Below are 22,222 nucleotides of genomic sequence, written 5' to 3'. Positions count from 1 at the left end.
AAGAACAACAACACAGCAAAATGAGTGAGCAAATGAGCAAAATATTTAAAAGACCTCAAAGGTCAAGTCCAATTGCAACCTAACCATACTACCCTAACTAACATCCCTCTGCTAAATCACATCCCTGAGCATCACATCCAAATGGTTTTTAAACATATCCAGGGATGGTGACTAAACCGCCTCCCTGGGGAGCCCATTCCAGTGCTTAACAACTCTGTCTGTAAAGAAGAGTCTCCTGATATCCAACCTAAACTTACCTTGGCACAACTTGAGGCCATTTCCCCTCATCCTGTCACCTGTCACCAGTGAGAAGAGACCAACCTTGCTCTCGCTGCAATCACCTTTCAGATAACTGAAGAGAGCTTGTAAAAATCTGCACCAGTGGTGGCACTGTTGTTGCTGTTGCTGCTGCTGAAATGCACTACCCAATTCCTCACTGCGCTCACATCCACTGTGTGCTTGCCATAAATGTCCAGTAAAAGTCAATTCATGTCAGTGGACACCATTTTTTTTATGTATGGAGGAATTTAATCACACACCTTAGCTTTGTATGCTCTCCTATGTCAGATGGCATTTTGTCAGACTGCCCCTCAGCTACCATCTATCACTCAGCAGCAAAATGCAATGGAATATTGGTGGGAAGGTTCAGCCTCTACTGCTATGCTACCAACACTCACCTCTGCCATTGTGGGTCAACAAAATAAAATAGGAGGCATTACTTTTGGAGCAACCCTTGTGTATTTCTTCCCATTTTTGCTGAAACTCTTGGGTTTTGCTTGCTAGGAAATGCAAATTAAGCCTGGCAGGAAATGTTTTTCTGAATAAACCAAACTTGAACTGACACCACCCATGCTCTGTCCTTTTTGTCTGAACGCAGAACAGAAGACCGACAGAAAGCACTCGAGCTGAGTCTTCTTTGTGTTTGGTGCCAATTATATTAAATGAAACATACAGTTCTGATAGTTGGGCAGGGAGTATATTAATGAATTTTGAAAAATAAAGTACCTTGTGGGAAGTCCCTGAGCTTTTACTCCCCGGCTGTGCTTAAAATGGACGCTTCATTATCTGGACATTACAAATATGTGCTATGCAGCTGACTTTTAGATGAAAGTCAGTCAAGGGGGATGAGGGCCCAAACTTCTTCATTATCTGTCCAGTACTCTCTGCTACTGCATAATTATTATTTTCTTAACATTCAAAGCACTATGTGGAATGGAAAGGGCACACTTCATAACAGCCTTCAGTAGTTAATGAATGTAATTGAGAGACATTTCTTTAGTGGGTCTTTCTGCCTTATCATACTAGCTCTACTTCTTCAGCATGTTCCAGGAGAATGTTTATTGGCATTTATAACTGTAATTTCAAAAATATCTTTCCTATGATTCCGTATGAGTCTCTATTATTTCCTTGTAATAAATCCCCATCTAACTGAAGAGCTTGTCAGGACTATCTGCTACTCCTCTGCTCTAAACAAACTGGGAGGTTTTGGGGTTACCTGTCCTCGTGATTGTCATATTGTTACTCAACTACATTATCCAGAGGAGAAAGCTTTCAGTAAAGCAATTTTAAGATTGTAAGCTGCCTCACTGATAAAAAGAAATGGATCCATCTGCAGAATCATTCGGGATTCCTGGTACTTCAGGCTCAAGACTGACCGAATTTGAAATCCAGTCATTTGATTGTTTTACCTCATTGTGCCCTCTCTGTGTATTAGTACAGAATGTACACCTGAGTTAAACAATGCTGGTATTTAAAATTGATATATCGGTTCCTCCTTCCTCCTCACTGACTCAGCTGATATTTTACAACCTGATTGAGTTAGTGATAAGTAAAAACCATCAGCTACTGAATCTATCCCAGAAATATAGTAGTTTTCCATCTCTCACTGTCAACATATTCATTTATTGTGCTAAATTTTGTACATGCAGATAAAGTTAGCATGGCTCCTTTCTGCTAAACAACAGCATCTGGCAGCAAAAAGAATAATATGGAAGAATTGAACAGAGATTGATTCTGACTCTCATTAAGATGAAATAGTGGCTCTCAGTGAAAAATCAAGAAGTTGGTACAAAATTTATCAGTGATTGTGGGGTAATTTGTTATTGACTAATCCATCTTTGTTGTGTATCTGTCTTAGGTATTTCCATAGCTCCCACCCCTCTCTAGAGCCTTAAAGTCTATAATATTTTAAAATCTATAGGAAGCAGGAAATAATAGAATCTTAGTATAGCCTGAGCTGGAAGGGTCCCACAGGGGTCCATCAAGAACAACTCCTGGCCCCACACAGGATCACTCAAAAAAGTACCATAAGGAGATGGCTGAGGCACAGAGTGATGGGAGGCCAGTGGTCAAGTTGAGAAATTGCACATACTCAGTATTGCAGTGCGTGCAAAGTAGTTGACTGGCTGCAGGTCAGTGACTTGCTCAGGGCAATGCAAGATCTCTCTGCCAGTAAAGGGTAAGAACGCGGCCTGGATATAGATGATGCAGAGAGCACATTCACTCTTTTAAAAGGCAACCAGTAATTCTTTAGCATGATTGATAGCAGGTAGGACAAAGCAAGCATTGGCTCTGGGAGATGTTAGCCTTAATGTGACGAGAAGTTAGCCCCCCTTTTTTAAGTCTAATGCAAGAGTACACATAATTATAAGGCTCTAGAATTGGTTGGGGAAATAAAATTTTCATTGTAGAGCTATTTTCTCCTCGAGGATTTCGTATATATTTTGTGCTAATAAAGTAATTATTTTCTTAGAAAATAAACACTGATTATTTTTCTTTCGGATAGTTAATTCCATGTATTCACATGAATGACAAAAGATTCCTTAATTTTTAATACAGCAGATGCATTTTCTCCCTGCTCAGAAGTTTCTTAGCTCTGTTCTTCTTAAGTAAATGTTCGAATAATTCATATTGCTTTGTCATACAGCTTTTCATTGGGTGCATCTCCAGTTAACACTCATTTCCTCATGAGCACATATGGCCTCCTTCCTCTTCATTCTGCCTTCTTCTTCATACTCTTCAACTTGTTTATGTTAGAATTTCACCTGTGGGTGAATAGGCTTTCTTTAGTATTCATTACTGGAAGCTATTTACCAAGGAGGCTGCATGATCACCTAATAATTATGCAAGCAATCACCCAAATACTTAAGTTGGCTATAACATAATAACACATTAGAGGAATACTCACTGCATTTATGCATGAACTGTAGAAAAGCTGGAGTGCTGTGACTACAAAAGAAAATCATAAGCCACCAAGCCTTGCCCCATATTTTGAAGGTCCTCAACCCAGGTCCTTTACATTTTGTGGTTTGTTTCAATTCTAGTTTTAGTTCCTAGGGCAGCAAATATCTGTATGTGCATTGTCACTCTGAGATCAAACTGAGGGAGCAACCTAATACTGATTCTAAACTCTGGCATTCTGCTTGCAAGAATTAAGGCTTTATCACACATTAAGAAACAATGCTGGATTTTGATGGAATTCTAAACAGCTTATCATGAATGTATTAAGTTTATTAAAGCTCAGACCCTTATGTCTGCTGTGAACTTGCTAAGACAATCTGTTGTTCATACCTTGCAGGTTTCAGCAAGATTGTTCATTATCCTAAGGCAGGGATAAAATGATTCAGGAAAAGAGTAATGGACATTATTTCACTTCTTAGTTACAGGTGGCTGAACAATGAATTCTTTTCTGTTTCCTTCTTGGCCATAGGAATCATTCCATTTAATTTCTATAATATATGCTGCCTATTTTTTTTTAAAGGATTTTATTTTATCATATTCTTGCCCACAGCTTGCTCATTAGCTGTCTCAGTCCAGCCTTGCTTTTGGCATTCTTTAATTTTAATGTGCTGTTCATGCAGTGCTGCTACCTTCTTAAATCCCAGGCTGTTCATTTGGCCAGCTCCATCATCCAATCACATTTCTAAGGTAAAAGAAACACTTCAGTAAGTTTTGTCACGTGAAAATTCATGCAAACACAGTCATCAGAGAATTCACATCACTTTCAGGGCAAATGCATATTGGCTTGATTAATTTCAGGGTTTTTTTTGTTTTGTTTTGTTTTTTTTTTTAAGGAATATTATTGCTAAGAAAAATGCAGCTTGCATGAATATTCATGGGAGCAAATAAACTTTCAAATACCAGACTGAACTAATTTCATCTGAATGCATTTTCATAATGGCATTTTGAAGAAGTCTCACAGCTCTCGTTTTAATTATTTAATTTTTTAAAAGCATTATTATTTCAATTTCCATCTGCTGGTGCACTGACATATCAGTGGTAATCTGAATAATACTGAATAAAGTAAAGCACCCTAGCAAATCTTTTAAAGCTTACAAATAGAAGGTCCGCATAGATTCTCCCAGGTTATATGTTGGATGTTTTAGAAAACGTAATTGGAAAAATTATTTCTGCCTGTTAATAGCAAAAAATGTTGGATATCTGAAAAGATGAGAACATGGATCTTCAGACTCTCAAGATAAAACTTGAATTATGGAAGGACTTTTCAGAGAATATATTCCTTCTCCTTGAGTTTTTATGTGTGTGATCCAGACTTGGTGACTGAGTCAAGCCAGCTGATTCTGCCTTAAGAATTTTAGTGTGCACAGTCTGCTTTTCCAGCAAATTCATGGGATGGCAATCTCAGTGAGTGAGAAGAAAAGGAGCAACTGGGACTTCCCACAACCATCAACATTTCTGAACCCACAGGAGACCAAGATGCTGGAGGTGCCTCCATACACTTGCATATGAATTAAATTGACACAGCTTTTCAGTGAAGATCTGCACTGAGAGTGAAAATGAGCATTTCTGTTGGAGCTCTGTTGGTATCAAGTCAGAAGCTACTGAGAGAAGGCACATGGTACTGAGTTTTGTGGCATCCCCCTCATTCACAAGAGTCCTAATGTCCTAATGCTGGAGCCATCAGAACAGCAGCTGTCAACCCCTGTGAAACTGGGGTGCCTGAGGCTGATGTCTCCAACCCTTCCCATTTGCCTTTGCACCAGAATGCAGCAGCTGGCAGGAGGGATGGGTGCCCAGTCCAGCTGTGGCAGGAAGGCTTTCACATTCTCACAGCCCACAGCTGTGCCCTGCAAACCCTGCTTTATGGCATGTCTCTTTCATTCTCATTCTCATTCACTTTTTCTTTCTAAAACAAAATAACCTGTTCTTTCCTTCAGCTTTCTCACCATCTTCAACCACTTGTGGTTTCTCCTGTTTTCACTCACCATCCACTTGCACTTTATTCTCCACATTTTTGTAGACTCACAGAATGGTCTGGGTTAGAAGGGAGCTTTGAAACCACTCAGTTCCAACTCTCTGCCACAGTCAGGGTTGCTACCCAGCAGCTCAGGCTGCCCAGGGCTCCATCCAACCTGGCCTTGAATACCTCCATGGATGGAGCATCCACAGCTTCTCTGGGCAGCCTGTGCCACTGCCTCACTGCCCTTCGAGTAAAGTTATGTCATACCTTATCACCACATCCCATCCTGCTCCTTGGTTTCAGGTCTCTGCCTTTTTCCTTAATGATAGGAGTAAAAAGAATCTCAGGGGACACAAAGCTGGATTTCAAATGAAACATATACTGTGGATATGAGATTCTTCACCAGCCCAGGTCTGATTGTCAGAATGAAGAATACCTCCAAAAACAGGTATGTTATGAACCATGCCAGATTCTTCTCTGAGAAGTACTAGTATTCCAGTACATAAAACTACATAACTTGTCAGATAACACCTTGTGATTCAAAGGTTTTCTTTGTTGGCCAAAGCTAAAAGCATAGCCAGATCTGTCGTGATGTTGTTTGCCATACAGATGATAAGCTTCTACTCATACAAAAAAAGGCAGTTCTTTGCCAACTATGATGGCTTCTTCAGTTATCTAGTCTATTTCATATATATAATTATAATATACATAATTATGCATTTCATATATATAATATAATTATGCATCATATTTTGACCATCATTTCTATTATTGATTAGGAAATAGATGTTTCCTTCCCACAGAATAAGTCAACAAAGTGAGCATTTGCTTGTCTGCTGCCTAGCTCTTCATCCTCTGCAGTTTCTCTCTCCCAGTCCTATGGTTATTGACATCTGGGCATTTATTCATAGATCTCAAACAATGGACTCTTCAGACTGCTCAGGTTTTCTTGTGAGTGTTGGTGATAAAGATGAACTCAGAGGGAATGCTGATATAAGAAATAAATACATACAGAAATTAGAGATGAGAGCTGAGGACTTCAGAAAGATGATGCATATGAATATGGCATAAATTAGAGCATCTTGGTATTTAATAATTTGCTGGCTTTGATATGCTAAAAATAATTAACTCAGCTCCTCTAACAGTACTTGCAGATCTTTATTATTGCCAAACTGTATAATCATTAAGATGATGTTGGATCCTTAGCACACAGCATCTGGCAAATTAGTTTGCCAGATGTTTTTTGGTTTCCACTTTGGTAATAACAGTGAAGCTAATTTCTGAACTAAAATTTAGAGCAGAAATATACCTTATTTGCATAGAAATATGTAGATAACAAAACTTAGAGGACTGACAGATATGGATCTGCTTTTAGTATTTATGTATGAATATCTGTTATTACTGTTTTTTCAGTGCTTTTTTTACTGTATGCTATGTTGTGTTCAAAGTAATTGGGAGTATTTTAGGGAAAAAAACAGGATGGCTCACAGTGACCATTTTACCATTTTTCTTTACTTGGGGTGATACAAAGGATTTTCTGATGGAGAAAGGTTAAAGGCAACAAGAAAATAAAGGAATCTAACTTTTCTAAAATGTCACACTCGGTCAGTCTGGAAATGCAGTTGTTTAGATCTGAAACTGAAACTATGGCATGTGCACACAGAGGTTCTTCTGAAGAAACTCCATACATTTTTGGGGCAGGAACTCACCAGGAGTGACAAAAAAAGAACGTAGGTCTTGTTATATGAAAATCAGCATTTCTAACAGAATTGTTTCCACCTTGCATTAATCAGAGCTTTGAATTAAAAGTGATCTTTAGCCACAGTACAGCTCACCAGGCATAAGTTCCAGGAACAACTACAGGGATCAGAACTCAGTTGGCTGTCCAAATAAGCCAGGTGAAGGTCTGGGGCTCTGCTAGGAGCTAGGAAAACTGTTATGTACCACATAGGAAAAGTGTGACATTAAAGAGAGGAACTGGTATTGCTCAGAATAAAAGGTACGTCAAGATCTTCACTTGTAACTACGTATCATAGAATGGCTTAGGTTGCAGGGGACTTACGTTGTTCTCTGTTATATTGACTCTACACAAGCACTTTGTCTGAAATTTCGTTACTCTTCCACATTTCTATATTGTGTACCCTCTAAAAATACATCTGGCTCTACTGAGTCCTGTTTTCACTAAACCCTTACTGAAGTGAATAGAGTCAAAGTAAAATAACAGGAATATGTTTGAAAGATACTACATAAAGTAAGATGAAATGGTTCCCCCTTTCAGTAGTCTATTCAACATTCTCACAGTGACTAACTATCTGACTGAAATCTGACTTTGATGTCAGTTCGGTGTGAAAAGTTCTATTAGTTAATCAGGTATAAATGCAGCCCGGTTCTGACAGTGGACTTGATTAAAAATGGAACCCCAGGTTCCCACTGTTATGGTAATAGGATATCCAGCTTGTGTGTGCTATTTAGAAGAAAAATATCTTTTTACTGCCACCTGCATTGCACAGTTCAGATCAAATGTTCAAGTCAAGCTGTCCTCTTTCATCATTGCTTTTAATCAGCAAATTGTTTGAAGCTCTGCAAGCCACCTTTGCAATCTCTTTGTGTCATCTCCTGGATGATATCTTTATTATATCAAATGCATAGTTAGCCCCTACGTAATCAGCAAGTTTGATTCCCACTTGTATTCATGATTCATTTGCTTTGCCAGTTTACCTACCAACAGCAATCCAACATTATTCTTCACACAGCCTCACAGATCAGGGAGATTCACAGCTGTATTTTGGTGATTAAAAAGAGATGGCAAAAGACAGGCCTGCCTCTCAGTGCTCAATGTACCTTCTGCTTTGAAGCAGGAAAACTATGGGTTATGTGGGGTGGCAGACTGGACTCTGAATAGGGGGCATCGTTGGGTAGTCTGTATTATGGCTTAGCAGAATGCTGCCCTTCTTGGTTCAACAGAAATGAAGTTGTACATGAACACGGTAGTCATATGTGACAGCAGATGTCAGGAGGGAGATCAAGAGGGGAAGTAAAAATAATACAAATCTGAAAAAGTTGTCTTGCCACTCCTTCATGTTATGAAAAAGCTTTACAGCAGATTCCTCCCTGCAGTCACACAGATCCAATTTATATTATTCCAATGACATGTTAAATATTTATGATGTAATAGTGACATTTCCACTAGCATCGTTTGGACAGTTTCATTCCAGTTTCTGCACAGATTAGATTAGCGTAAGTTGCATTCATTCCACACTTTTTATCCTCTATCATAAGTCCAGTGTATTTTTGTTTCTCTAAAAATGAAATTCCAGTTAGCAGAAGGAGGCATCCACTCAAATTGCTCATCACTGCTTGACATAGTTCAGACAAAACTGACATAAGTTTGGAGGACTAACTTTAATTGCAGAACAAGCACAGGAAACAGTACTGTTTGGGAAACAGGCCTAAGAAAACATATCAAAAGAGATGAAAATAACCTTTTGGTGAAAACTAGCACTTAATAATACCAAAGCTTTGCTTCCTTCAAGTTTCAGTATTGGTAGCTATATGTAATTTTGAAATATTCACTTTTCTTATAGTAGTTGCTCTGGGGACATACGAATAACAGTGGTAAGCATCCTTTACTTCCTTTGACTACATTGGAAACTGAGGATGTGCTGTGTTCTCTGTCAGCTACCTGGTGGGCTTGAGTTTAAGGAAACACAAGCTCTAAATATTAAGTATTACATTTAGTATTTATATCTAGAGAAAATACCACACTGAACACTTTTCTGAGCAAATTACCCTAGCAAACCCTGCCTGAATTGGGCAAGTGGATGAGGCATCTCAGAGGTCTCCTCTCAGCCTAGGTGTCACTGTGGGACACAACTCACTGATTATCTTTGGAAATGGACACAGGGCATCTGGTGTTCACTTAATGACACTTAATGAATGCTCTCATCCATATGATTCAGACTGTGCACAGAGAGCACAATGGTGTGCATCTCCCTAATGATCTCATTCTTGAATCATGTTAATTGCTTTCCTGAGGAGCTCAAAAGCCCAACATGCTGTTTACTTTATAGCTGCCCTATAGTATGTCCATATGCAATGTCCTGTGTGTGATTATAACCTCACAGCTCTATGTCCCATGGGCTGATGCAGCCCTGAGTAAGTGCTGTGGGGAACTCACTGTGAGTTCTGACTGGATGAGAAAATCTAGTTTTCTCTTTAAGTCCTGGTGTCTAAATACAGTGCTATACTTCAGAACTACTTACTGACACTGGAAGAAAAAGAAATCAAGGAGATACTTCAAGCCATCCCATGTGTTCAGGCTGTCCTGCAGCTGCCTCCTGCCCCAAACCATCACAGCAGACCCTCTGCCCTACTAAGTGGCCTGGCCCTACTCTGGGTGTGTACCCATTGCTCAACAAAAACCAAACACAGTTGTGTCATTGGCACTGTCTGGGCTGAAAACAGGGCATCGGGAGTATACAGTGCTGTGCTAACTCAAGTTATGGAAAATAATTATACCTTCTGACACTTTGTCTGAACATCATCTTCTGAAGAGTGAAAAATGTGTAGCTGTGCTTTTGATAAAGGAATTTGAGACTGGGTTTCAAGATCACTGAAAGAAAAAATGTGTGTATATATATATATATATATATATATATGTATGTTCGCAGTTCCACTCTCAGTTGACATAAATACATTACCTGTGAATTTTCAAACTGAATGTATAGAGTTGCAGTCAGATATTAAACTCAAAAATTTGACCATGTCTTTTTACCAGGCTTTTATAAGACCTCCCTTATCAGTGGGAAATAGCCCTCACTTCTCAATCACTTCTTATTCATATCGTTACTTTTAGGCAGTATGTACATTTGTGAGGAAATCTTTTCAGGGATGAAGCACAGAAAGAGTAACATTTCATCAAAGACCTCTGACAGACACCTTGAGAACTCACTGAGAATTGCCATCAAACCAGACTGACACATTAATTTCACAAAAACAAGATCAAATATCCCACTGTTTTTGTTGGTTTTTTTTTTTTTTTGTCCTTTTTATGTTTTAATAAAAAGTATTGAAACTTTAAAGATGTGTTGTTACTTATACATGTTAACTGTATCATATACTTTATGAGGGTTGCTCTGAAAGTAGTGTCTCCTCTTTTATAATGTTGGCCCATGACATCAGAGTTGGATGATGATGGTATGGCAGTAGGGGTTGAATCTTCTGCCAATAATCCATTACATTTTGTTGCTGTGTGACTGATGGCAGCAGAAGGGCAGTCTGACAGAATGATTTCTAACATGGAATTTCATATGAAGCAAAGGTGTGTAAGAGTTACTCCAACAGAAGTAATGGTGCTGATTGAAATTCATCATGGTGTACATTTATGGAGACTAAGCAGTAGCTGTGAGTATGGTGAGAAGGTGGGTAGTGTGTTTCAATAGGAAAGACAGCAACGTGGTACATAAGTCATGTTTCGTATTGCCTTGCACAGCGGTCTCACTATGAAGTGACGAGCATTTCAATCAGTTCATACACAAGTCTGCCATAGGTGGTAGTTATGCAAGGAAACATAATGGTGATATGTTGAGGAATACCTTTTTGTAGTTGAGAATTTTCTCAATGAAATAAGTGTTACTGTGCTCTTTGTATCTGTTGTAGTTTCTGCAAAAATAAATGAAAAAATAATCTATATATGAGTGGACCAAAATAATTCCTCTTCACTTAATGTGGCCTGGGCAGGCCAAAGTATTGAACATACATGGTTTATTTGGAAATTTAGAACACTTAAGCTTCTTCAATACTAATATGCTCGAATATCAGCTTTAAGTCACCCCTTTTGCATACATCAACTGCTTTTCGCCGGGTTGTTTAATTCAAGATGGAATAGCATTGAAAGGTTTAAAACCATATATTGCCTGTAAAAGTAAAATCTTTCCAATGTGGTTTTTCTGTGACTGTGTTATCCTGGAGGCTATTGATAATATTGATAATATAAATAGTTGTGAACTGTAGCCAAGCCTCTGTAGATGTGAAGGTTTCAGGATGGGAAGAAGCAAAACAAAAATCATTCTATTTGTAGTGCTCTTTGAATCCTCTATTTTGCAGATTTCCCACTTTGATGGCAATTTGCCACTTCAGAATTATGAGCGTATGTATCTGCTATTTTGCTTTCAGTACTATTTCCTTTATCAAACCTGCCTCACTGGCTTGCCTCCCTTCCCTGTAGTATTTTGCCTTATAGATAAATCAAGGCACTATAATTACTTCTCATATTAGAAGCTAATATAATAGTGCTCATCTGCTTGGTATTTAGGCACTACAGAAAAAATATGTCAAATAAAGCAAAAGGGCTGCGACCTTCCTTAGACCCGCAAACACTTTAAATCAAAGACTATTTAAAAATGTAACTGCTGTAAATATCTTTGCATCTCCAGCACAAGCAAAATGAACAGATTTGTCAGTGGAAGCACTGCAAAGCAGCAGAGGAAATCAAGGAGTGATAAACAAGATAGTTTTAAGAGGAAAATAAATTCTGCTTCATAAAAATGCCAAGTGATACAAACATTCCAAAAGCAAGGAGGAATCTGATGAAATACATTTAGGCCACAGGAGAAGGTTATAAATGAGGTAGGAGGCCTGAATCAGAATTGAATCTGATATCAGCATTTATTTGACACAACAATTACAAGCTATCATTTCAAAGTAAAATAATTCATTTCAAAGCATGCCTATAAATCATTATACAAGTAAGTATATATAGATATATTTTTCAGATGTGTGAGAAGTCAAGAGATGAACTCAATAATTTCTTAAACAGAGATTGTCTCTTCTGATGTTCTTCAGTATCTTTCATCTCAGGGCTCTAAGGAAGATCTGACTGATATTGCTAGCTTGTCTAGCAGTAGTACTAAAGATAAGCAAAGACATCTCTGGGGAATTTTAAACTTCCTCAAAAGTATTTGGTACTCTTATAAAAGCAGAATTTCTGAATCTGAGGATACTGTCCTATTGATGCCTGTCAAATCAGAGGACAGATATTCTGGAATAACAATGCATTAAAATCAATGAAAATGAAAAGAGGGGGAAAAAAAAAGGAGAAGTAAAAAACTCATGTTTTTCAGGTAGGGTGAGATCATAACATATCCTTGCACTGAGCTGACAGAATGAGAGGACTTCCAGCTTTTTGTTTCTATGATATTATCCATCCTTGAGCAGACCCAAGGAGTTTTGGTATTTATTAGCTAGCAAGTATGTATAAATAACTGCATAGAATCAGCTCTTAATTTTCTTGGTTTCTTGAACAACCAAGGGAGAAATACTGACCCCTAAAGCCAATGGAACATTTATCCATGCATTTCAAACATACAGCTCTACCAGCTGTTGGGGGGACTCCCTAGCCACATTTCCTGTATTCTCTCAGTCCCCATGCCCATTTATGTGTGTTTCAGCACTCAGAAGCCTTTCTTTCAGATTAAAAATGAGGATGCATGCACAATTTCTACTGTCTACAATAAATTAAAACTGGAAGCAAAGCTAATGATCCAATGTATTCTAATAAGGATTAGCATAATTTATCAGGTGTGGCAGGACAAAACAGTTCACAATGTACTTAAGAGTTCACTCCTTATTGGTCATTAGGTCCTCAGAACAGTAATTCTATATAAAAGATAAAATACATTTAAACTACTTTACCTACAAACAAGGTCATCTGACAAGCTTATCCTTGTGCATTACAGAGAAGCAGCAGACCTCATGCCTCCAGAAAAATTGTAACTTAGATGTAACTTAAATTTAATTGTAGCTTAAATACAGAAGTGTTTTCAGTGAGACAAATGAGCTGTATATCTCAGAGAAGTGCATGCACGTGTTTTATGGTCAGTGCCTTGTTATAAACATATATTAAATGCACTGATGCATTTAAACAGAACAGAAAGGAAAGGAAACTTTTGGCTTACCCCTTCTGAAATCCTGCTGCTCCATTTGTAAAGCAGGTACTTCCTTCTGAAGGTTATTTACTGCTGTTAAGAAGCAACCATTAAGGAAGGTTGTGAGGAGCATTAGTTGTTCTTCTACTTCACAACAGTCATATTTGTTGTGAAATAATGTCTGAGGAATAAAAATGGTGATAGAGTAGTATTTGTTCTACAGCATACAGATAAGCTCTTCTAACTGTGACAATCTGAAAAGGGAGGCTAGAATAGCATCTTTTTAAGTCAGTGCATTCAACTGTGTCAAAATAAAGTTAGTTACTCACTGATCCTGAAGGAAAAAATATAACTGCATTCAGGTTCAGAGTGTGTATATAGAGATCAAATATTAATAAGATATCTAAGGAGCCTGTTCTCTGTAGGAAAGAAATAGGCAAATACTTGATGATACCCAACATTAAAAAAAGATCTGAATATTTGCAGAAAACTTAACAAAAATACACTCTCATAGCCATAGGCCCACCAAACGGAGCCAGGGTCTTCTGTTGGGCACTGCTGTATTTCCTCTGATCTGTTCTCTGGGATTCCTGACAATCTCAGTGAAATATGCATAGGATTTATCACAAAGAGCTGTAATGAGAATGATTTGCAGCAGCTTCCATTGTACAATAACATAATTTTGCGCAAATCTGATATATGGCAGTACAAGTCTCGTTTAGGGGAGAACGAAGTCAAGTTCTGTTGTGCTGTGTTGTGCAAAGGCTTAGCCCTTTTGGTAGACAAAACAGCATTTATTGCAATGCTGTCAGGCAGCTGATAATTGTGTGCATATGAGTGGGTGTGGACGAATGTCTAAAACTGAACTTTTGCACTCTCAGGAGCAAGCCAATCTGCTTGCTGGCTACAAGCACTAAGGGCTGATTGCAGATTTTGATAATACCTGGACAAAAACAAAGGTGGTATTCCAAATCCTTCAATTACTATAAACCAGTTAAAGCAGTGGGTGCAAGCAGGTCTAGACTCAATCTGGAGACTCAAGGGAAGCAACAAATAATCACAAATACTCTTTTTAAGGCTGCAAAATCATGAAAAATACTCATAAACTTTCACAGGCTCGCTGAGATCAGAAAGTAGGAAGGAAAGATGAAGAGATCTCAGTATATCAGTCTGAACAGTTAATCCTGAATGTCAGGTGAACACACTGACAAGCTGATCACAACTAACAAGTCATCAAGCAACCATTTCTTAATATTGCCTAAGGACACTTAAAGGAACTGACTCAGTAGAAACAAAATCTTGTAGCTGGCTCAGAATTATTTTACTTTTTGTTCCCTTTGAACAGTTTTTTAAGGGCAAATCAAATCTATTTTCCCAGATTAAATGTTCCTTTAATAACTGACTGCTGCTTGTTTAGAAAGTAGGTGCATATTTCTTACTTCCACTAGGCTTTAGCCTTCTGCTTGTACCAAAACTAGGAGAAGCAGATCAATTGCAATACATGGGAATGCACGCAGCCATTGCCACAGTGGCAGGTACTGACAGTATTGCCTCTCATTTTCATCTTGCTCAGGTCCATTATTTTACTGACAGAAGTGCAAGACTTTTGGTATTTTTTGCTAATTATTCATCTGTGGCATTTTGTCAACTGCAGTGTTAAATCCGCTATGAGCCTCATGTTTACAAAGGTGCAAGAGCAAAAGGACAAACTGTCAGTATGCAACAAGATGTCTAACTGATCTCGTAATCTATATGGACAACATAATCTTATTAGAAGTACAAAATTCTGGCATCTTGGAAGCCTGTGCCCTGCTTCTGCTTCATTTCTATTTGCTGGGTTGCATTACTTTGCCTTTCTACTTGTAAAGCATGGATAAAGGCACTGATCTGATTTATAAACAGCTTAAGGATCCTAGGCTGAAAAGTCTTAGATGATACCTAAGAATTATTATTCATTTATAAAAGAAGGAAGAACTACTAAAAAAACTGCAGATCTCTGACCCACCTGGGATTTGGGCTCTACTGCTTCAACTGTGTTCAAGTCTCTTTCTCCATGTTTCCTACTTAACCCTCTAACAGTGTCATGGCATGGCCAATTATAGATAGCTCATTGCATTAGAAACCCCCAAGAGGTAGAAAACTGCATTAGAACATTCCAGGGACTTATCAGGGATGAATCAAGGCCGGATCTCCTCCATTCAAATTACAGTGAAGCAACTATAAAGATATGGACATAGGTACAATTGGACTAATATTGCAGTTTGTCATATTTAAATCAGACTTGCATCTCTATGCAAAAATGTCCTCTGCCAATGGGCTTAGTTAGTTAAAATCACTGTACAAATAACTGATTTTAAGGATCACAGCTTGGGTCATCTCAGCATGGCAATTACTACTTTGGAAAGAACATTTTTTATTGAAAATTTATTTTATACATTCTTAAAGAATCCCTGACAATTGTGTAGGTTAACAGATATAATATGTAGAACAAGAGTGTTTAAAAAGCCTGGCCTGAGGATGATCTGGGGTAGGGCAATGACAGGATAATATACTTACTGTCATCGAAAACATCTGACTAGGATGTTAATTACTTGAAACACTGTGTACTTAATTAGTCCCCTGGGTCTTCAGGCACTGGCTTTTGTCCCTATGTCTGCAAGTTAGTGCATGAATAAAGGGAACTGAACAGTTCATTTCAGCTTTAATTAACAGATTCTATACATAAACAAAGATTATGGCCCTGACAGATGACAAGTATACACAGAACCATCCTGTCATCTCCAGACTGCTGTCTTTTCCTTGGAGTTTTCCAACCAGCAGATTCTCACTTCTATGTATTTTCAGCCTCCACAACAGCTGTGCCAAATTTCCTTGACATCTCAGCAGTGTCAGACCGAATAACTTCTCAAGATATTTCTTCTGGCTATTCTTTAAGATACTGGATGTAAGATATCGGATGTCAAGCCATCTGTAGTCTGCCAGGTAAACATAGGGCAAATGAGCTGATGAGCAGGTAAGCAAACACTTGTCAAACTGTCTTGCTCAGCTGTCCTCTTCTACCAACTCACTGTGTACTTTTGCATTTCACAGCAACATATGCATGCTTTATTCATGAAAATGGGTAAAAGTAACTCAAAAATATGCATACAGCTTTACATGCAGGCAGATCAAAAATGCTGAGTAGACACTACCAGTTAACCTTTCTGCAGAATCCTGATGATGTATGTCATCATGTTTGACTTCCTTCTGCTCGTGCTTTCACAAACAGCACAACAATACAGTTTCATAAAACCAAAAGGCTTGCATAGCTCTCTGAGCCTCTATGAACACTGTTATTCCTGATGGTTTTTCCACAAGTGTTATAGAAGGTTTAACATATGTGAAAGCATAACATCTGTGAAAATGGCAAAGTATTGACCTCATAGGGCTTCTGTGATTTCTGTTAAAAATCACGTTGTGTTTAGCAGCAAAGAATCATAGACCATAGCAAGGAACTTTACAACTGCTTGCTATGCACACATTCCACCTGCTCTTCAAAAAGACTTTTGTACATCATATATGCTACACAGAACAAGATAAGTCCTATGGAGTTGTGCTATGCTTTAGCTGGCCTGTTTGAGCTCAGTGAGCCATACATGTGAGGAAAAAAACCATAACCTCAATTATTTTTGGAGGTATATAATCTAAGATTGTATGTATAAATTAGACTGTCTGCACTCAGTATTATCTGTATTAGCTCTTAAGGGTCAAGAGGACTAACCACAGACAGTGCAAAAGTCAAATGACAAGTGTGAAGAATAACTGGGAATTACTCCATGGAAGTAGAAGATACTGGTTTCACAATCCCATATCAGATCAAGCCCCACATTTCCAGGATAAACAATTTATTATTTCTTAGAAAGATTTTGAATTCTAGGAAGGTGAAAGTACTATTCAGACACTGTCTGATATGAAAAGCAATGGGATTATCATATCACAGACAAGAGCGTTTGAAAATGTATTTCAGAGAACAAAAATCAATTAAGCCAGTGTTCTTACTAAATGTTTGTCTAGACTTCTACAAGACTGGATCTTTTTTTGTTTTGAATTCATTCTTCTGTCTGCGTGTGATTAACAAAGTTGAAGAAAGGGGAAGAAGACCACAAAGCCTTGTAATTCTGCATCAAATACCAAAACCTATTGTTTTAAGGCAGAACGTTACAGAATGCCAGCTCTAATGGTTTTTAGAATCCACAGGGATTGTTAGAACTGTTTGCTTTTGGTGTGCTAGTGGCTGGTAGTTAGGTCCTGCATCCTTTCCTCAAGCAATTCTTAACAAAGTGTATTTCTAAAAGGAAACTGTAAGTCATTCTCTGTGATGGGTGCTAACTATGTTTACTGCAATATCTTCTTGTCTTCTCTAGAAACCCAGAGCAAACAGCATTTCATTTTGGGCCAAGGTTACATATGAGGATACCTCAGATCCTAAAAAGGCAGATTACAAATTGCTCACGACCCGGCTTCTTGTAATCGTAGAAACATAAGACCATTAAAGTTTGAAAAGACCATTAAGGTCATCTAGTCCAGTTGCTGACCCAAAACTTTTAATTGAATTAAAAAATTCAATTTTAGAGTAAGGCCTTTGGTTTCAGACACACTCTCTCTCTCGTTATTTGATTTATTAGCCTCAATTTCAATTATATATTGTATTATATTGTGGCATCTTGTATTCTAATATCACATTAAGTAAATTAACTTTCCTCCTCAGACTGTTGCTGCTGTTCTGTTTTTAGGCCGATCTCCCTACCCTTCCCCTGGACATGGGTCTGTGGGTTCCCTGCCCTATTAGTCACAAAACTGCAGACACCTCCCCCTCCATTTCCCTTTTCCAGACCAGCGGGCCTGTTGTTCCCCTGTCAAAGATACAGGCAGATCTAGAGATAACTCTGTGACAATCTGCTGCTCCTCATAAGATTTGTTTTCCTGACCTGGCAGGCCTGCGCAGGGGGAAAGAATAACCACCCATCTAGTAAATATTTTTCAATATTTCACTGCTTTCAGTAGAGCTTAATTTGAGGCTAAGGGGTTAGAGGGAAGACAGAATGTTACCAGCACCACTAAATAGTGTTTAATCTTTCCTAACCTTAAGAAAAAAAAAAAAAAAAAAGGGTCAGAAACAGTTTATCCTTTGTTCCCTTTTTGAGGGGAAGGATGGCTGTGTGATTATTATTATGCTCCACCATCCACCCCAGAGCAGAACAAAGGCAATTCCTCTCATTGTTTTCTTCCCTAATTCTGCCTTTCCCTTCACAGCAAAGTGCAAATTAAAGTATTCAGAGGTTGAATATAATGAGGCCCTGTTCTCTGCTACCTGAAGGACATAATCACCACTTCTTGGAAACAGTCTTTCGCTGACCAAGGTTTTGTTGCTATGGCGACTTCGGTTACCATTTGCTTTGGTGTTTACAGTCTGACAACGCATCAAAAGCTTTAAAAAAAAAATAAATAATCCTTTCCCTCACTTTCCTAACATGTGGCAGCTTTTGCTCTCCTTCCCCCCTACCCCAGATTTTTTAGGCATCTTTAAGCATGCAAGTAGTATTCATCATTCCACTATAACCTTTTTAGAGTAGGAAAAGCTGCCTCAGGTTGTTAAACCTGAGTATCTTATGCCCTGCTGCAGCCATTTAGCTCAGGTACTTGCTTGCTACATGCTGCGTGCCACTACAGACAGTAACATCTGAGGTTCTATAGAAAAGTGGGGTGTTCTAAAGTTTCACATTAAAAGGAGAAGAATGAAATAAGAATATATTTGACACAGAAAGAAGAATCAAATAATCCAGATGTGGACCCTTTGAATCCAGTTGCATTCTGAATATTGCTGTATATCCACACTGAGACTTGGGTTGTGTTTCTGCAGATTGGAGAAAGTATTTTGGTGGTGCTTCTGAAAATTAAGAGATGAAGCCAAAACGGGTCTCCTGACATGAAAAGCAGCAATATGTGACAGGCCTGAAGATAAGGGTTGGGGCAGCAGGGCAGGATTTGCACAGCTGCCCTAATGAGATTAGGTGGAAGCTCCTCAGTTTTCAGGGATCACTGCCATGGATGTCCACCTTCCACATCCCTGAAGTGAGAATCATGTCTATTCCCAACCTGCACTACTTATAGGCACAATATACAATTCTCTTTTGTACAAAGCTTATTTCTCCTCTAACGTGTGGTAGTTACCCTGGCTTATTAACCTAAAAACAGTTCTTTAGACTAGAATTTTTCTATCTTTTCCTTTCTCCTTCTCTCTTTTTCTTATCTTTCTCATTTTCATCCTTTTCTTCCTGATGATTTCTCAAAATTTAGTAACAACTTTGGAGACACAGTATGAAAAAGAGCTAGCAGAAAAACTCAAGCCATATGAGCAATATTCAGCCTGCCTCCAGATACTTTGCTAGACTCATGACAGTTGCTTCTAGGTTGCCTCCAGTTTATGGATGGTGCTTGTGGCCTGGTTATACAGATAGATGACTGTGCCAGGTCACAAAACTGGCTCTCACAAGCCTACCTCAGTACTTGGACATGAAACCCAACACAGTTTGTAGATGCGGGTGATTCTTCTGCCTCATTACAGATACTGATAACAATACTGGGAGGTTATTTATGTGCTGAAGTTTCAGGATGGTTGTGCTCAGAACAATTGTGTACATCTAGGCAGAGCGGATCACCTGTGCTGTTTCTGCTGAAGGCAGAAAAATCACTCATGCAGAGCTTTTTCTTACAGATTTTACTAGCAAAATCCAACCTGACACTTCTATTGTTTACAAGAAAAAAAATCATTTTCAATCTAGAAATCCTAATGGAAGTTTACTAGACATTTTCATTGATTTAAAAACAACTGATGAAATAATAGGAAACAAAGGGGTGGAGAACAGATTATTCTTTGAGATCTCAGAGACCAAGACACCTTGTATGAGAATACTTATTAGTGATTTGATGAAGAAAATGCAAAACAAGCTGTCAAATTGCATGGAAAAGTAAGACTTTCATTTGATGGGCCACAGAGGCAAGTAAAAAAAAATTCCACAGGAATATGATGATAAGTGATGAATACTATCCTTTGAATTACCAAACTGCATTGAGTTTTGAGGTTTTACTCCTTTGGAAATTCCTGCTGTTTTGTTACAAGACCAAAGTCTTGTAACTTAATAACATTACGTATTACCATATGTCCTTCTGTTCCCCTTGGTCCACTGACCCAGCAGCCAAGTTTGCCTTGATAATCTTCATGGACTCCCTTGGTTCCCATAGTCATAAATCAATTTCTGAACACTTCTGCAGCCATCCTGCCCATGCAGAGGTAATGCTTTCTGTCAAGTGGGTGGTGACAAACAGATGAGGAGAAATAAGATGGTTTTCTTAGATGAAGATGGACATCTTATCATAGATTAACTACCAAACACTAGAAGTCCATGGCTCAGAGGAGATGGTGTGAGGTTCTCTGTTTAGGAACTTCGAATACTGCTAGGCTGGCAGAAATAGGGACCCCTCTCCTCTGTTCACAGCTGGTAGTATTTTGGACATATTTTATGTTGAGTGAAACAAATACTTCATGCAAGACTGTAGCAGATTGGTCCAGTATTAGTATATTAGTCTAGATACTGGTATACACTAAATATTACTGATAGTACATTAGTCCAGATACTAGTGCATGCTAAGGATCTGTAAGTTAAATGGGTCTCAAAGAGTCATTTGAAAGTCTAGAGGCATAAGTAGGGTACTGAGTGTGGGTTACAACTGCTAATTTACATAAATTTCTGTTGAAGATGAAGCAGATCTCATTGAGAACAAAAACAAATTAAAAGCAAACGCTCACAAAACAGAATCTTCCAGACAGTCTTATCAAGAAAGCACAGCACCGAGTTTGTATTATAAGACATTTAAACATTTTTCCTGAGCACTGGCTTTAGTTCATGCCAAAACAATTTGATATTTCAGTGCTAGCAGTCACTGAAATGGAGTTTGAACTATTGTATATTTACTTTTTATGGTCAGTTACCATGAAAATCTTTTAGAAAACCTGTATTTTCTTAAGATATATTAGGGGAAAAACTCCTAAAAGTTGAAATGAGTTTCGTGGTTGAATATTACAGCTCTTGTGAGTAATCCAAGGTATTTTGTGGGTGATTTGTTGTAAGTGATTATGCAGCTGAGCTCAGTTGTTGAAACAAAGATTAAATGCTTATAGGATTTCAACTAAGTTCATGCCTTCTGAAGTTAATATTCTACAGACTACACAGATACTAAGAAGCACAAGAATGTGCCTTCTGATGGAAGCACTTTCTTTAAACTATTTACTTTCAGAAGAGGCTCTATTCTTTGCCATTGAGACTTTCAAATTGTGATCCATAGATCAATCTAAGAATCCACAGAGACTTTTTAGGGAGCAGCATATCGTAACTAAGAAAGCATTTTACTCCTATCAGTAAATCAGCCATATTGAGCCTACTGTTGCATATTTTAGGGTTTGATAGATCAAGAAAGATTGAAAACGCCTGGTTGTCATGGTTTTGTAACGTTGCTGTCAATATTCCACATTATAACAATATGTGCAGTATGGATCATTAAAAAGTTCATACTCCAGTTCCATGAAATAACAATGTCCCAAATACTCAGCTCTCAGAAGAAAACTACGTATCCCAGAGGACTTTGTGGCCAGGGATAAGTGAAAGGAGGAGGACATATATAATCTCATTCCCAGGCTGGAGTTCTCTCTCTCTCCCTACGGGGCAGCTGCCCTCTGTCATGGGCACAGGTAAATCTAGGTAACCCATGACACTGGTTCAGCAAAATTAAACAAATCGTAAAGAAAGAAAAACCAAAAAACATTCAAAAAGAAGTATTCACATGGGGCATTCAATTAGCCCTGGATTCTGCCAAAAATACTTCCTAAAGCAGGCTTAGTAAATAAAACAGCTACTAATTAGTTGACCTTCATTTCTCTTACAGCAATTGCCAATGGAGAAGTGTGATTAATGTTGAAGTAGAAAACCCTTCTCACAAACAAGGAGAGAGTTTTCAGAGAAGTTTCTACCTGTCTGCACTTCAAACTGCTTCAGCTCTTTTC

The sequence above is a fragment of the Coturnix japonica genome, chromosome 1 (assembly GCF_054131305.1).
Source record: "Coturnix japonica strain WE chromosome 1, WE-NBRP24, whole genome shotgun sequence".
Taxonomy (NCBI): domain Eukaryota; kingdom Metazoa; phylum Chordata; class Aves; order Galliformes; family Phasianidae; genus Coturnix; species Coturnix japonica.
This window is presented reverse-complemented; position numbering follows the sequence as displayed.